This window comes from Rhipicephalus microplus, unplaced genomic scaffold (assembly GCF_043290135.1).
Source record: "Rhipicephalus microplus isolate Deutch F79 unplaced genomic scaffold, USDA_Rmic scaffold_35, whole genome shotgun sequence".
NCBI lineage: Eukaryota > Metazoa > Arthropoda > Arachnida > Ixodida > Ixodidae > Rhipicephalus > Rhipicephalus microplus.
The window spans coordinates 1,249,781-1,269,773 of record NW_027464608.1 but is presented as its reverse complement, the minus strand read 5'-3'; positions in this window follow the sequence as shown (position 1 = coordinate 1,269,773).

Sequence of the window (19,993 nt, the reverse complement as noted above, 5' to 3'; positions counted from 1 at the left end):
CTAGAAAGTCCACACCTAGAAACTCCGACTAGAAACTCCACAACTAGAGACTCCACCATTAGAGACTCGACAACTAGAGACTCCACAACTAGAAACTCCGAAACTTAAAACTTCACAACTAGAAACTCCACAACTAGAAACTCCACAACTGGAAACTCCACAACTAGATACTCCAAAACTAGAGACTCTACAACTTGAAACTCCAAAACTAGAGACTCTACAACTAAAAACTCCACAACTAGAAACTGCGCAACTAGAAACTCCACGACTAGAAACTCCACAACTAGAACCTCCATAACTAGAGTCTCCACAACCAGAGACTCCACAACTAGATACTCCAAAACTAGAGACTCTACAACTAGAAACTCCACAACTAGAAACTCCACAACTAGAAACTCCTCAACTAGACACTCCGCAACTAGACACTCCACAACTAGAGACTCCGCAATTGAACATCCACAACTAGAAACTCCACAACTAAAAACTCAACAACTAGAAACTCCACAACTAGAAACTCCACAAGTAGAAATTTCACAACTAGAAACTCTGCAACAAGAAACTCCGACTAGAAACTCCACAACTAGAGACTCCACAACTACAGACTCGACAACTAGATACTCCGCAACTGGAAACTCCAGAACTAGAAACTCCACAACTAGAAACTCCACAACTAGAAACTCCACAACTAGAGACTCCACAACTAGAACCTCCACAACTGGAAACTCCGCAACTAGAAACTCCACAACTAGAAACTGCAGAACTTGAAACTCCGCAACTAGAAACTCCACAAATAGGAACTCCACAACTAGAAACTCCGCAACTCGAAACTCCACAACTAGAGACTCAAAAACCAGAAACTCCGCAACTAGAAACTCCACAACTGGAAACTCCACAACTGGAAACTCAACAACTAGAAACTCCACAACTAGAGACTCCACAACAACAAACTCCACAACTAGAAATTTCAAAACTAGAAACTCTGACACTAGAAACTCCGACTAGAAACTCCACAACTAGAGACTCCACAACTAGAGACTCGACAACTAGACACTGCGCAACTGGAAACTCCAGAACTGGAAACTCCACAACTAGAAACTGCGCAACTAGAAACTCCACGACTAGAAACTCCACAACTAGAACCTCCACAACTAGAAACTCCGCAACTAGAAACTCCACAACTAGAAACTCCCCAACTTGAAACTCCACAACTAGAAATTCACAAAAAAAAAACTCCACAACCAGAAACCCCGCAACTAGAAACTTCGATTACAAACTGCACAACCAGGGACTCCACAACTACAGACTCCACAACTAGAGACTCAACAACCAGAAACTCCGCAACCAGAAAATCCACAACTGCAAACTCCACATCTAGAAACTCCACAACTAGAGACTCCGCAATTGAACCTCCGCAACTAGAAACTCAACAACTAGAAACTCCACAACTAGATACTCCCCAACTAGAAAGTCCAGAGCTAGAGCCTCCGCATTTGAAACTCCGCAACTAGAATCTCCACAACGAGAAACTCCACAACTAGAAACTCCACAACTAGAGCCTCCGCAACTGAAACTCCGCAACTAGAAATTCCACAACTGGAAACTCAACAACTAGAAACTCCACAACTAGAGACTCCGCAATTGAAACTCCGCAACTAGAAACTCCGCAACTGGAAACTCAACAACTAGGAACTCAACAACTAGAAACTCCACAACTAGACTCCACAACTAGAAATTTCACAACTAGAAACTCTGTAACCAGAAACTCCACAGCTACAAACTTCGCAACTAGAAACTCCACAAGTAGAAACTCCGACTAGAAACTCCACAACTAGAGACTCCACAACTAGAGACTCGACATATAGACACTCGGCAACTGGAAACTCAAGAACTAGAAACTCCACAACTAGAACCTCCAGAACTAGAAACTCCGCAACTAGAAACTCCACAACTAGAAACTCCACAACTAGAAATTCCACAACTAGAAACTCCACAACTAGAAATTTCGCAATGAGAAACTCCGATTACAATCTGCACAACCAGGGACTCCACAACTACAGACTCCACAACTAGAGACTCCACAACCAGAAACTCAACAACTAGAAACTCAACAACTAGAAACTCCAGAACTAGAGACTCCACAACTAGAAACTCCACAACTAGAAATTTCACAACTAGAAACTCTGCAACAAGAAACTCCGACTAGAAACTCCACAACTAGAGACTCCACAACTAGAGACTCGACAACTAGATACTCCGCTACTGGAAACTCCAGAACTAGAAACTCCACAACTATAAACTGCGCAACTAGAAACTCCACAACTAGAAACTCCACACCGAGAACCTCCACAACTAGAAATTCCACAACCAGAAACTCCACAATCAGAAACTCCGCAACTAGAAACTCCACAACTGGAAACTCCACAACTAGAAACTCCGCAACTAGAAACTCCGTAATTGAACATCCACAACTAGTAACTCCACAACTAGAAACTCAACAACTAGAAACTCCACAACTAGAGACTCCACAACTAGAAACGCCACAACTAGAAATTTCACAACTAGAAACTCTGCAACAAGAAACTCCGACTAGAAACTCCACAACTAGAGACTCCACAACTGGAGACTCGACAACTAGATACTCCGCAACTGGAAACTCCAGAACTAGAAACTCCACAACTAGAAACTGCGCAACTAGAAATTCCACGACTTGAAACTCCACAACTAGAACCTCCATAACTAGAGCCTCCACAACCAGAAACTCCACAACTAGATACTCCACAACAAGAGACTCTACAACTGGAAACTCCACAACTAGGAACTCCACAACTAGAAACTCCACAACTAGATACTCCGCAACTAGAAACTCCAAAACTAGAGACTCCGCATTTGAAACTCCGCAACTAGAAACTCCACAACTAGAAACTCCGCAACTAGAAACTCCGCAACTAGAAACTCCGATTACAAACTGCACAACCAGGGACTCCACAACTACAGACTCCACAACTAGAGACTCCACAACCAGAAACTCCACAACCAGAAAACCCACAACTGGAAACTCCACAACTAGAAACTCCACAACTAGAGACTCCGCAATTGAACCTCCACAACTAGAAACTCAACAACTAGAAACTCAACAACTAGAAACTCCACAACTAGAGACTCCACAACTAGAAACTCCACAACTAGAAATTTCACAACTAGAAACTCTGCAACTGGAAACTCCACAACTAGAAACTCCACAACTGGAAACTCCACAACTAGAGACGCCGCAAATGAAACTCTGACACTAGAAACTCCGGAACTAGAAACTCAACAACTAGGAACTCAACAACTAGGAACTCAACAACTAGGCTTCACAAGTAGAAATTTCACAACTAGAAACTCTGCAACTAGAAACTCCACAGCTACACACTCCGCAACTAGAAACTCCACAAGTAGGAACACCGACTTCAAACTCCACAACTAGAGACTCCACAACTAGAAACTCAACAACTAGAAACTCTATAGCTAGAAACTCCACGACTAGAAAGTCCACAACTAAAAAATCCGACTAGAAACTCCACAACTAGAGACTCCACCATTAGAGACTCGACAACTAGAGACTCCACAACTAGAAACTCCAAAACTAGAAACTTCACAACTAGAAACTCCACAACAAGAACCTCCACAACTAGAAACTCCGCAACTAGAAACTCCACAACTAGAAACTCCAGAACTTGAAACTCCACAACAAGAAACTTCACAACTAGAAACTCCGCATCTAGAAACTCCGATTACAAACTGCACAACTAGAAACTCCACAACTAGAGACTTCTCAACTAGTGACTCCACAACCAGAAACTCCGCAACTAGAAACTCCACAACTGGAAACTCCACAACTAGAGACTCCGCAATTTAACATCCACAACTAGAAACTCCACAACTAGAAACTCAACAACTTAAAACTCCACAACTAGAGACACACAACTAGAAACTCCACAACTAGAAATTTCACAACTAGAAACTCTGCAAGAAGAAACTCCGACTAGAAACTCTACAACTAGAGACTCCACAACTAGAGACTCGACAACTAGATACTCCACAACTGGAAACTCCAGAACTAGAAACTCCACAACTAAAAACTGCACAACTAGAAACTCCACGACTAGAAACTCCACAACTAGAACCTCCACAACTAGAAATTCCACAACTAGAAACTCAACAATCAGAAACTCCGCAACTAGAAACTCCACAACTGGAAACTCCACAACTAGAAACTCCACAACTAGAAACTCCACAACTAGATACTCCGCAACTAGAAACTCCAAAACTAGAGACTCCGCATTTGAAACTCCGCAACTAGAAACTTTACAACGAGAAACTAAACAACTTGAAACTCCACAACTAGAGACTCCGAAACTAGAGACTTCACAACTAGAAACTCCAAAACTAGAAACTCCGCAACTAGAAACTCCACAACTCGATACTCCGACTAGAATCTCCACAACTAGAGACTCCACCATTAGAGACTCGACAAGTAGAGACTCCACAACTAGAAACTCCAGAACTAGAAACTTCACAACTAGAAACTCCACAACTAGAGACTCAACAACTAGAACCTCCACAACTGGAAACTCCGCAACTAGAAACTCCACAACTAGAAACTCCAGAACTTGAAACACAGCAACTAGAAACTCCACAAATAGGAACTCCACAACTAGAAACTCCTCAACTAGAAACTCCACAACTAGAAATTCCACAACTAGAAACTCCACAATCAGAAACTCCGCAACTAGAAACTCCACAACTGGAAACTCCACAACTAGAAACTCCACAACTAGAGACGCCGCAAATGAAACTCCGACACTAGAAACTTCGCAAGTCAAAACTCCACAAGTACAAATTTCACAACTAGAAACTCTGCAACAAGAAACTCCGACTAAAAACTCCACAACTACAGACTCCACAACTACAGACTCGACAACTAGATACTCCGCAACTGGAAACTCCAGAACTAGAAACTCCACAACTAGAAACTGCGCAACTAGAAACTCCACGACTAGAAACTCCACAACTAGAACCTCCATAACTAGAGTCTCCACAACCAGAAACTCCACAACTAGATACTCCAAAACTAGAGACTCTACAACTGGAAACTCCACAACTAGGCTTCACAACTAGAAATTTCACAACTAAAAACTCTGCAACCAGAAACTCCACAACTAGAGACTCCACAACTAGAAACTCAACAACTAGAAACTCTACAGCTTGAAACTCCACGACTAGAAAGTCCACAACTAGAAACTCCGACTAGAAACTCCACAACTAGAGACTCCACCATTAGAGACTCGACAACTAGAGACTCCACAACTAGAAACTCCGAAACTAAAAACTTCACAACTAGAAACTCCACAACTAGAAACTCCGCAACTAGAAACTCCTCAACTAGACACTCCGCAACTAGACACTCCACAACTAGAGACTCCGCAATTGAACATCCACAACCAGAAACTCCACAACTAAAAACTCAACAACTAGAAACTCCACAACCAGAAACTCCACAAGTAAAAATTTCACCACTAGAAACTCTGCAACAAGAAACTCCGACTAGAAACTCCACAACTAGAGACTCCACAACTACAGACTCGACAACTAGATACTCCGCAACTGGAAACTCCAGAACTAGAAACTCCACAACTAGAACCTCCATAACTAGAGTCTCCACAACCAGAGACTCCACAACTAGATACTCCAAAACTAGAGACTCTACAACTGGAAACTCCACAACTAGAAACTCCACAACTAGAAACGCCTCAACTAGACACTCCGCAACTAGACACTCCACAACTAGAGTCTCCGCAATTGAACATCCACAACTAGAAACTCCACAACTAAAAACTCAACAACTAGAAACTCCACAACTAGAAAGTCCACAAGTAGAAATTTCACAACTAGAAACTCTGCAACAAGAAACTCCGACTAGAAACTCTACAACTAGAGACTCTACAACTACAGACTCGACAACTAGATACTCCGCAACTTGAAACTCCAGAACTAGAAACTCCACAACTAGAAACTCCACAACTAGAAACTCCACAACTAGAGACTCCACAACTAGAACCTCCACAACTGGAAACTCCACAACTAGAAACTCCACAACTAGAAACTCCAGAACTTGAAACTCCGCAACTAGAAACTCCACAAATAGGAACTCCACAACTAGAAACTCCACAACTGGAAACTCCACAACTGGAAACTCAACAACTAGAAACTCCACAACTAGAGACTCCACAACAACAAACTCCACAACTAGAAATTTCACAACTAGAAACTCTGACACTAGAAACTCCGACTAGAAACTCCACAACTAGAGACTCCACAACTAGAGACTCGACAACTAGACACTCCGCAACTGGAAACTCCAGAACTGGAAACTCCACAACTAGAAACTGCGCAACTAGAAACTCCACGACTAGAAACTCCACAACTAGAACTTCCACAACTAGAAACTCCGCAACTAGAAACTCCACAACTAGAAACTCCACAACTTGAAACTCCACAACTAGAAATTCACAAAAAAAACTCCACAACCAGAAACTCCGCAACTAGAAACTCCGATTACAAACTGCACAACCAGGGACTCCACAACTACAGACTCGACAACTAGAGACTCCACAACCAGAAACTCCGCAACCAGAAAATCCACAACTGCAAACTCCACATCTAGAAACTCCACAACTAGAGACTCCGCAATTGAACCTCCGCAACTAGAAACTCAACAACTAGAGACTCCACAACTAGAAACTTCACAACTAGATACTCCCCAACTAGAAACTCCAGAGCTAGAGCCTCTGCATTTGAAACTCCGCAACTAGAATCTCCACAACAAGAAACACCACAACTAGAAACTCCACAACTAGAGCCTCCGCAATTGAAACTCCGCAACTAGAAATTCCACAACTGGAAACTCAACAACTAGGAACTCAACAACTAGAAACTCCACAACTAGACTCCACAACTAGAAATTTCACAACTAGAAACTCTGTAACCAGAAACTCCACAGCTACAACTCCGCAACTAGAAACTCCACAAGTAGAAACCTTGACTAGAAACTCCACAACTAGAGACTCCACAACTAGAGACTCGACATATAAACACTCGGCAACTGGAAACTCAAGAACTAGAAACTCCACAACTAGAACCTCCAGAACTAGAAACTCCGCAACTAAAAACTCCACAACTAGAAACTCCCCAACTTGAAACTCCACAACTAGAAATTCCACAACTAGAAACTCCACAACTAGAAATTTCGCAATGAGAAACTCCGATTACAATCTGCACAACCAGGGACTCCACAACTACAGACTCCACAACTAGAGACTCCAGAACCAGAAACTCCGCATACAGGAAATCCACAACTAAAAACTCCACAACTAGAAACTCCACAACTAGAGACTCCGCAATTGAACCTCCGCAACTAGAAACTCAACAACTAGAAACTCAACAACTAGAAACTCCAGAACTAGAGACTCCACAACTAGAAACTCCACAACTAGAGACTCGACAACTAGATACTCCGCTACTGGAAACTCCAGAACTAGAAACTCCACAACTAAAAACTGCGCAACTAGAAACTCCACAACTAGAAGCTCCACACCTAGAACCTCCACAACTAGAAATTCCACAACTAGAAACTCCACAATCAGAAACTCCGCAACTAGAAACTCCACAACTGGAAACTCCACAACTAGAAACTCCACAACTAGAGACGCCGCAAATGAAACACCGACACTAGAAACTCCGCAACTAGAAACTCAACAACTAGGAACTCAACAACTAGGAACTCAACAACTAGGCTTCACAACTAGAAATTTCACAACTAGAAACTCTGCAACCAGAAACTATACAGCTACACACTCTGCAACTAGAAATTCCACAAGTAGGAACACCGACTTCAAACTCCACAACTAGAGACTCCACAACTAGAAACTCAACAACTAGAAACTCTACAGCTAGAAACTCCACGACTAGAAAGTCCACAACTAGAAACTCCGACTAGAAACTCCACAACTAGAGACTCCACCATTAGAGACTCGACAACTAGAGACTCCACAACTAGAAACTCCGAAACTAGAAACTTCACAACTAGAAACTCCACAACAAGAACCTCCACAACTAGAAACTCCGCAACTAGAAACTCCACAACTAGAAACTCTAGAACTTGAAACTCCACAACTAAAAACTTCACAACTAGAAACTCCGCATCTAAAAACTTCGATTACAAACTGCACAACTAGAAACTCCACAACTAGAGACTTCTCATCTAGTGACTCCACAACCAGAAACTCCGCAACTAGAAACTCTACAACTGGAAACTCCTCAACTAGAAACTCCACAACTAGAGACTCCGCAATTGAACATCCACAACTAGTAACTCCACAACTAGAAACTCAACAACTAGAAACTCCACAACTAGAGACTCCACAACTAGAAACGCCACAACTAGAAATTTCACAACTAGAAACTCTGCAACAAGAAACTCCGACTAGAAACTCCACAACTAGAGACTCCACAACTAGAGACTCGACAACTAGATACTCCGCAACTGGAAACTCCAGAACTAGAAACTCCATAACTAGAAACTGCGCAACTAGAAATTCCACGACTAGAAACTCCACAACTAGAACCTCCATAACTAGAGCCTCCACAACCAGAAACTCCACAACTAGATACTCCACAACAAGAGACTCTACAACTGGAAACTCCACAACTAGGAACTTCACAACTAGAAACTCCACAACTAGATACTCCGCAACTAGAAACTCCAAAACTAGAGACTCCGCATTTGAAACTCCGCAACTAGAAACTCCACAACTAGAAACTCCGCAACTAGAAACTCCGCAACTAGAAACTCCGATTACAAACTGCACAACCAGGGACTCCACAACTACAGACTCCACAACTAGAGACTCCACAACCAGAAACTCCGCAACCAGAAAACCCACAACTGGAAACTTCACAACTAAAAACTCCACAACTAGAGGCTCCGCAATTGAACCTCCACAACTAGAAACTCAACAACTAGAAACTCAACAACTAGAAACTCCACAACTAGAGACTCCACAACTAGAAACTCCACAACTAGAAATTTCACAACTAGAAACTCTGCAACTGGAAACTCCACAACTAGAAACTCCACAACTGGAAACTCCACAACTAGAGACGCCGCAAATGAAACTCTGACACTAGAAACTCCGCAACTAGAAACTCAACAACTAGGAACTCAACAACTAGGAACTCAACAACTAGGCTTCACAAGTAGAAATTTCACAACTAGAAACTCTGCAACCAGAAACTCCACAGCTACACACTCCGCAACTAGAAACTCCACAAGTAGGAACACCGACTTCAAACTCCAACTAGAGACTCCACAACTAGAAACTCAACAACTAGAAACTCTACATCTAGAAACTCCACGACTAGAAAGTCCACAACTAGAAACTCCGACTAACTACTCCACAACTAGAGACTCCACCATTAGAGACTCGACAACTAGAGACTCCACAACTAGAAACTCCGAAACTAGAAACTTCACAACTAGAAACTCCACAACAAGAACCTCCACAACTAGAAACTCCGCAACTAGAAACTCCACAACTAGAAACTCCAGAACTTGAAACTCCACAACAAGAAACTTCACAACTAGAAACTCCGCATCTAGAAACTCCGATTACAAACTGCACAACTAGAAACTCCACAACTAGAGACTTCTCAACTAGTGACTCCACAACCAGAAACTCCGCAACTAGAAACTCCACAACTGGAAACTCCACAACTAGAAACTCGACAACTAGAGACTCCGCAATTTAACATCCAGAACTAGAAACTCCAGAACTAGAAACTCAACAACTAGAAACTCCACAACTAGAGACCCCACAACTAGAAACTCCACAACTAGAAATTTCACATATAGAAACTCTGCAAGAAGAAACTCCGACTAGAAACTCCACAACTAGAGACTCCACAACTAGAGACTCGACAACTAGATACTCCGCAACTGGAAACTCCAGAACTAGAAACTCCAGAACTAAAAACTGCACAACTAGAAACTCCACGACTAGAATCTCCACAACTAGAAACTCCACAACTGGAAACTCCACAACTAGAAACTCCACAACTAGAGACGCCGCAAAGTAAACTCCGACACTAGAAACTTCGCAACTAGAAACTCCGCAAGTAGAAATTTCACAACTAGAAACTCTGCAACAAGAAACTCCGACTAAAAACTCCACAACTAGAGACTCCACAACTACAGACTGGACAACTAGATACTCCGCAACTGGAAACTCCAGAACTAGAAACTCCACAACTAGAAACTGCGCAACTAGAAACTCCACGACTAGAAACTCCACAACTAGAACCTCCATAACTAGAGTCTCCACAACCAGAAACTCCACAACTAGATACTCCAAAACTAGAGACTCTACAACTGGAAACTCCACTACTAGGCTTCACAACTAGAAATTTCACAACTAAAAACTCTGCAACCAGAAACTCCACAGCTACACACTCCGCAACTAGAAACTCCACAAGTAGGAACACCGAATTCAAACTCCACAACTAGAGACTCCACAACTAGAAACTCAACAACTAGAAACTCTACAGCTAGAAACTCCACGACTAGAAAGTCCACAACTAGAAAGTCTGACTAGAAACTCCACAACTAGAGACTCCACCATTAGAGACTCGACAACTAGAGACTCCACAACTAGAAACTCCGAAACTAAAAACTTCACAACTAGAAACTCCACAACTAGAAACTCCACAACTAGAAACTCCACAACCAGAGACTCCACAACTAGATACTCCAAAACTAGAGACTCTACAACTAGAAACTCCAAAACTAGAGACTCTACAACTAGAAACTCCACAACTAGAAACTGCGCAACTAGAAACTCCACGACTAGAAACTCCACAACTAGAACCTCCATAACTAGAGTCTCCACAACCAGAGACTCCACAACTAGATACTGCAAAACTAGAGACTCTACAACTAGAAACTCCACAACTAGAAACTCCACAACTAGAAACTCCTCAACTAGACACTCCGCAACTAGACACTCCACAACTAGAGACTCCGCAATTGAACATCCACAACTAGAAACTCCACAACTAAAAACTCAACAACTAGAAACTCCACAACTAGAAACTCCACAAGTAGAAATTTCACAACTAGAAACTCTGCAACAAGAAACTCCGACTAGAAACTCCACAACTAGAGACTCCACAACTACAGACTCGACAACTAGATACTCCGCAACTGGAAACTCCAGAACTAGAAACTCCACAACTAGAAACTCCACAACTAGAAACTCCACAACTAGAGACTCCACAACTAGAACCTCCACAACTGGAAACTCCGCAACTAGAAACTCCACAACTAGAAACTCCAGAACTTGAAACTCCGCAACTAGAAACTCCACAAATAGGAACTCCACAACTAGAAACTCCGCAACTCGAAACTCCACAACTAGAGACTCAAAAACCAGAAACTCCGCAACTAGAAACTCCACAACTGGAAACTCCACAACTGGAAACTCAACAACTAGAAACTCCACAACTAGAGACTCCACAACAACAAACTCCACAACTAGAAATTTCACAACTAGAAACTCTGACACTAGAAACTCCGACTAGAAACTCCACAACTAGAGACTCCACAACTAGAGACTCGACAACTAGACACTCCGCAACTGGAAACTCCAGAACTGGAAACTCCACAACTAGAAACTGCGCAACTAGAAACTCCACGACTAGAAACTCCACAACTAGAACTTCCACAACTAGAAACTCCGCAACTAGAAACTCCACAACTAGAAACTCCCCAACTTGAAACTCCACAACTAGAAACTCCAGAGCTAGAGCCTCTGCATTTGAAACTCCGCAACTAGAATCTCCACAACGAGAAACTCCACAACTAGAAACTCCACAACTAGAGCCTCCGCAATTGAAACTCCGCAACTAGAAATTCCACAACTGGAAACTCAACAACTAGAAACTCCACAACTAGCGACTCCGCAATTGAAACTCCGCAACTAGAAACTCCGCAACTGGAAACTCAACAACTAGGAACTCAACAACTAGAAACTCCACAACTAGACTCCACAACTGGAAATTTCACAACTAGAAACTCTGTAACCAGAAACTCCACAGCTACAAACTCCGCAACTAGAAACTCCACAAGTAGAAACTCCGACTAGAAACTCCACAACTAGAGACTCCACAACTAGAGACTCGACATATAGACACTCGGCAACTGGAAACTCAAGAACTAGAAACTCCACAACTAGAACCTCCAGAACTAGAAACTCCGCAACTAGAAACTCCACAACTAGAAACTCCCCAACTTGAAACTCCACAACTAGAAATTCCACAACTAGAAACTCCACAACTAGAAATTTCGCAATGAGAAACTCCGATTACAATCTGCACAACCAGGGACTCCACAACTACAGACTCCACAACTAGAGACTCCACAACCAGAAACTCCGCAACCAGGAAATCCACAACTAAAAACTCCACAACTAGAAACTCCACAACTAGAGACTCCGCAATTGAACCTCCGCAACTAGAAACTCAACAACTAGAAACTCAACAACTAGAAACTCCAGAACTAGAGACTCCACAACTAGAAACTCCACAACTAGAGACTCGAAAACTAGATACTCCGCTACTGGAAACTCCAGAACTAGAAACTCCACAACTAAAAACTGCGCAACTAGAAACTCCACAACTAGAAGCTCCACACCTAGAACCTCCACAACTAGAAATTCCACAACTAGAAACTCCACAATCAGAAACTCCGCAACTAGAAACTCCACAACTGGAAACTCCACAACTAGAAACTCCACAACTAGAGACGCCGCAAATGAAACACCGACACTAGAAACTCCGCAACTAGAAACTCAACAACTAGGAACTCAACAACTAGGAACTCAACAACTAGGCTTCACAACTAGAAATTTCACAACTAGAAACTCTGCAACCAGAAACTATACAGCTACACACTCCGCAACTAGAAATTCCACAAGTAGGAACACCGACTTCAAACTCCACAACTAGAGACTCCACAACTAGAAACTCAACAACTAGAAACTCTACAGCTAGAAACTCCACGACTAGAAAGTCCACAACTAGAAACTCCGACTAGAAACTCCACAACTAGAGACTCCACCATTAGAGACTCGACAACTAGAGACTCCACAACTAGAAACTCCGAAACTAGAAACTTCACAACTAGAAACTCCACAACAAGAACCTCCACAACTAGAAACTCCGCAACTAGAAACTCCACAACTAGAAACTCCAGAACTTGAAACTCCACAACTAAAAACTTCACAACTAGAAACTCCGCATCTAAAAACTCCGATTACAAACTGCACAACTAGAAACTCCACAACTAGAGACTTCTCATCTAGTGACTCCACAACCAGAAACTCCGCAACTAGAAACTCCACAACTGGAAACTCCTCAACTAGAAACTCCACAACTAGATACTCCACAACAAGAGACTCTACAACTGGAAACTCCACAACTAGGAACTCCACAACTAGAAACTCCACAACTAGATACTCCGCAACTAGAAACTCCAAAACTAGAGACTCCGCATTTGAAACTCCGCAACTAGAAACTCCACAACTCGAAACTCCGCAACTAGAAACTCCGCAACTAGAAACTCCGATTACAAACTGCACAACCAGGGACTCCACAACTACAGACTCCACAACTAGAGACTCCACAACCAGAAACTCCGCAACCAGAAAACCCACAACTGGAAACTCCACAACTAAAAACTCCACAACTAGAGGCTCCGCAATTGAACCTCCACAACTAGAAACTCAACAACTAGAAACTCAACAACTAGAAACTCCACAACTAGAGACTCCACAACTAGAAACTCCACAACTAGAAATTTCACAACTAGAAACTCTGCAACTGGAAACTCCACAACTAGAAACTCCACAACTGGAAACTCCACAGCTAGAGACGCCGCAAATGAAACTCTGACACTAGAAACTCCGCAACTAGAAACTCAACAACTAGGAACTCAACAACTAGGAACTCAACAACTAGGCTTCACAAGTAGAAATTTCACAACTAGAAACTCTGCAACCAGAAACTCCACAGCTACACACTCCGCAACTAGAAACTCCACAAGTAGGAACACCGACTTCAAACTCCAACTAGAGACTGCACAACTAGAAACTCAACAACTAGAAACTCCAGAACTAGAGACTCCACAACTAGAAACTCCACAACTAGAAATTTCACAACTAGAAACTCTGCAACAAGAAACTCCGACTAGAAACTCCACAACTAGAGACTCCACAACTAGAGACTCGACAACTAGATACTCCGCTACTGGAAACTCCAGAACTAGAAACTCCACAACTATAAACTGCGCAACTAGAAACTCCACAACTAGAAACTCCACACCGAGAACCTCCACAACTAGAAATTCCACAACCAGAAACTCCACAATCAGAAACTCCGCAACTAGAAACTCCACAACTGGAAACTCCACAACTAGAAACTCTGCAACTAGAAACTCCACAACTAGAAACTCCAGAACTTGAAACCCCACAACTAAAAACTTCCTAACTAGAAACTCCGCATCTAAAAACTCCGATTACAAACTGCACAACTAGAAACTCCACAACTAGAGACTTCTCATCTAGTGACTCCACAACCAGAAACTCCGCAACTAGAAACTCCACAACTGGAAACTCCTCAACTAGAAACTCCACAACTAGAGACTCCGTAATTGAACATCCACAACTAGTAACTCCACAACTAGAAACTCAACAACTAGAAACTCCACAACTAGAGACTCCACAACTAGAAACGCCACAACTAGAAATTTCACAACTAGAAACTCTGCAACAAGAAACTCCGACTAGAAACTCCACAACTAGAGACTCCACAACTAGAGACTCGACAACTAGATACTCCGCAACTGGAAACTCCAGAACTAGAAACTCCACAACTAGAAACTGCGCAACTAGAAATTCCACGACTAGAAACTCCACAACTAGAACCTCCATAACTAGAGCCTCCACAACCAGAAACTCCACAACTAGATACTCCACAACAAGAGACTCTACAACTGGAAACTCCACAACTAGGAACTCCACAACTAGAAACTCCACAACTAGATACTCCGCAACTAGAAACTCCAAAACTAGAGACTCCGCATTTGAAACTCCGCAACTAGAAACTCCACAACTAGAAACTCCGCAACTAGAAACTCCGCAACTAGAAACTCCGATTACAAACTGCACAACCAGGGACTCCACAACTACAGACTCCACAACTAGAGACTCCACAACCAGAAACTCCGCAACCAGAAAACCCACAACTGGAAACTCCACAACTAGAAACTCCACAACTAGAGACTCCGCAATTGAACCTCCACAACTAGAAACTCAACAACTAGAAACTCAACAACTAGAAACTCCACAACTAGAGACTCCACAACTAGAAACTCCACAACTAGAAATTTCACAACTAGAAACTCTGCAACTGGAAACTCCACAACTAGAAACTCCACAACTGGAAACTCCACAACTAGAGACGCCGCAAATGAAACTCTGACACTAGAAACTCCGGAACTAGAAACTCAACAACTAGGAACTCAACAACTAGGAACTCAACAACTAGGCTTCACAAGTAGAAATTTCACAACTAGAAACTCTGCAACTAGAAACTCCACAGCTACACACTCCGCAACTAGAAACTCCAGAAGTAGGAACACCGACTTCAAACTCCACAACTAGAGACTCCACAACTAGAAACTCAACAACTAGAAACTCTATAGCTAGAAACTCCACGACTAGAAAGTCCACAACTAAAAAATCCGACTAGAAACTCCACAACTAGAGACTCCACCATTAGAGACTCGACAACTAGAGACTCCACAACTAGAAACTCCAAAACTAGAAACTTCACAACTAGAAACTCCACAACAAGAACCTCCACAACTAGAAACTCCGCAACTAGAAACTCCACAACTAGAAACTCCAGAACTTGAAACTCCACAACAAGAAACTTCACAACTAGAAACTCTGCATCTAGAAACTCCGATTACAAACTGCACAACTAGAAACTCCACAACTAGAGACTTCTCAACTAGTGACTCCACAACCAAAAACTCCGCAACTAGAAACTCCACAACTGGAAACTCCACAACTAGAGACTCCGCAATTTAACATCCACAACTAGAAACTCCACAACTAGAAACTCAACAACTAGAAACTCCCCAACTAGAGACCCCACAACTAGAAACTCCACAACTAGAAATTTCACAACTAGAAACTCTGCAAGAAGAAACTCCGACTAGAAACTCTACAACTAGAGACTCCACAACTAGAGACTCGACAACTAGGTACTCCACAACTGGAAACTCCAGAACTAGAAACTCCACAACTAAAAACTGCACAACTAGAAATTCCACAACTAGAAACTCCACAATCAGAAACTCCGCAACTAGAAACTCCACAACTGGAAACTCCACAACTAGAAACTCCACAACTAGAAACTCCACAACTAGATACTCCGCAACTAGAAACTCCAAATCGAGAGACTCCGCATTTGAAACTCCGCAACTAGAAACTTTACAACGAGAAACTAAACAACTTGAAACTCCACAACTAGAGACTCCGAAACTAGAGACTTCACAACTAGAAACTCCAAAACTAGAAACTCCGCAACTAGAAACTCCACAATTCGAAACTCCGACTAGAATCTCCACAACTAGAGACTCCACCATTAGAGACTCGACAAGTAGAGACTCCACAACTAGAAACTCCAGAACTAGAAACTTCACAACTAGAAACTCCACAACTAGAGACTCAACAACTAGAACCTCCACAACTGGAAACTCCGCAACTAGAAACTCCACAACTAGAAACTCCAGAACTTGAAACACCGCAACTAGAAACTCCACAAATAGGAACTCCACAACTAGAAACTCCGCAACTAGAAACTCCACAACTAGAAATTCCACAACTAGAAACTCCACAATCAGAAACTCCGCAACTAGAAACTCCACAACTGGAAACTCCACAACTAGAAACTCCACAACTAGAGACGCCGCAAATGAAACTCTGACACTAGAAACTTCGCTAGTCAAAACTCCACAAGTACAAATTTCACAACTAGAAACTCTGCAACAAGAAACTCCGACTAAAAACTCCACAACTACAGACTCCACAACTACAGACTCGACAACTAGATACTCCGCAACTGGAAACTCCAGAACTAGAAACTCCACAACTAGAAACTGCGCAACTAGAAACTCCACGACTAGAAACTCCACAACTAGAACCTCCATAACTAGAGTCTCCACAACCAGAAACTCCACAACTAGATACTCCAAAACTAGAGACTCTACAACTGGAAACTCCACAACTAGGCTTCACAACTAGAAATTTCTCAACTAAAAACTCTGCAACCAGAAACTCCACAACTAGAGACTCCACAACTAGAAACTCAACAACTAGAAACTCTACAGCTTGAAACTCCACGACTAGAAAGTCCACAACTAGAAACTCCGACTAGAAACTCCACAACTAGAGACTCCACCATTAGAGACTCGACAACTAGAGACTCCACAACTAGAAACTCCGAAACTAAAAACTTCACAACTAGAAACTCCACAACTAGAAACTCCGCAACTAGAAACTCCTCAACTAGACACTCCGCAACTAGACACTCCACAACTAGAGACTCCGCAATTGAACATCCACAACCAGAAACTCCACAACTAAAAACTCAACAACTAGAAACTCCACAACCAGAAACTCCACAAGTAAAAATTTCACCACTAGAATCTCTGCAACAAGAAACTCCGACTAGAAACTCCACAACTAGAGACTCCACAACTACAGACTCGACAACTAGATACTCCGCAACTGGAAACTCCAGAACTAGAAACTCCACAACTAGAACCTCCATAACTAGAGTCTCCACAACCAGAGACTCCACAACTAGATACTCCAAAACTAGAGACTCTACAACTGGAAACTCCACAACTAGAAACTCCACAACTAGAAACGCCTCAACTAGACACTCCGCAACTAGACACTCCACAACTAGAGTCTCCGCAATTGAACATCCACAACTAGAAACTCCACAACTAAAAACTCAACAACTAGAAACTCCACAACTAGAAACTCCACAAGTAGAAATTTCACAACTAGAAACTCTGCAACAAGAAACTCCGACTAGAAACTCTACAACTAGAGACTCTACAACTACAGACTCGACAACTAGATACTCCGCAACTTGAAACTCCAGAACTAGAAACTCCACAACTAGAAACTCCACAACTAGAAACTCCACAACTAGAGACTCCACAACTAGAACCTCCACAACTGGAAACTCCACAACTAGAAACTCCACAACTAGAAACTCCAGAACTTGAAACTCCGCAACTAGAAACTCCACAAATAGGAACTCCACAACTAGAAACTCCGCAACTCGAAACTCCACAACTAGAGACTCAAAAACCAGAAACTCCGCAACTAGAAACTCCACAACTGGAAACTCCACAACTGGAAACTCAACAACTAGAAACTCCACAACTAGAGACTCCACAACAACAAACTCCACAACTAGAAATTTCACAACTAGAAACTCTGACACTAGAAACTCCGACTAGAAACTCCACAACTAGAGACTCCACAACTAGAGACTCGACAACTAGACACTCCGCAACTGGAAACTCCAGAACTGGAAACTCCACAACTAGAAACTGCGCAACTAGAAACTCCACGACTAGAAACTCCACAACTAGAACTTCCACAACTAGAAACTCCGCAACTAGAAACTCCACAACTAGAAACTCCACAACTTGAAACTCCACAACTAGAAATTCACAAAAAAAACTCCACAACCAGAAACTCCGCAACTAGAAACTCCGATTACAAACTGCACAACCAGGGACTCCACAACTACAGACTCGACAACTAGAGACTCCACAACCAGAAACTCCGCAACCAGAAAATCCACAACTGCAAACTCCACATCTAGAAACTCCACAACTAGAGACTCCGCAAATGAACCTCCGCAACTAGAAACTCAACAACTAGAGACTCCACAACTAGAAACTTCACAACTAGATACTCCCCAACTAGAAACTCCAGAGCTAGAGCCTCTGCATTTGAAACTCCGCAACTAGAATCTCCACAACAAGAAACTCCACAACTAGAAACTCCACAACTAGAGCCTCCGCAATTGAAACTCCGAAACTAGAAATTCCACAACTGGAAACTCAACAACTAGAAACTCCACAACTAGCGACTCCGCAATTCAAACTCCGCAACTAGAAACTCCGCAACTGGAAACTCAACAACTAGGAACTCAACAACTAGAAACTCCACAACTAGACTCCACAACTAGAAATTTCACAACTAGAAACTCTGTAACCAGAAACTCCACAGCTACAACTCCGCAACTAGAAACTCCACAAGTAGAAACCTTGACTAGAAACTCCACAACTAGAGACTCCACAACTAGAGACTCGACATATAAACACTCGGCAACTGGAAACTCAAGAACTAGAAACTCCACAACTAGAACCTCCAGAACTAGAAACTCCGCAACTAGAAACTCCACAACTAGAAACTCCCCAACTTGAAACTCCACAACTAGAAATTCCACAACTAGAAACTCCACAACTAGAAATTTCGCAATGAGAAACTCCGATTACAATCTGCACAACCAGGGGCTCCACAACTACAGACTCCACAACTAGAGACTCCACAACCAGAAACTCCGCAACCAGGAAATCCACAACTAAAAACTCAACAACTAGAAACTCAACAACTAGAAACTCCAGAACTAGAGACTCCACAACTAGAAACTCCACAACTAGAGACTCGACAACTAGATACTCCGCTACTGGAAACTCCAGAACTAGAAACTCCACAACTAAAAACTGCGCAACTAGAAA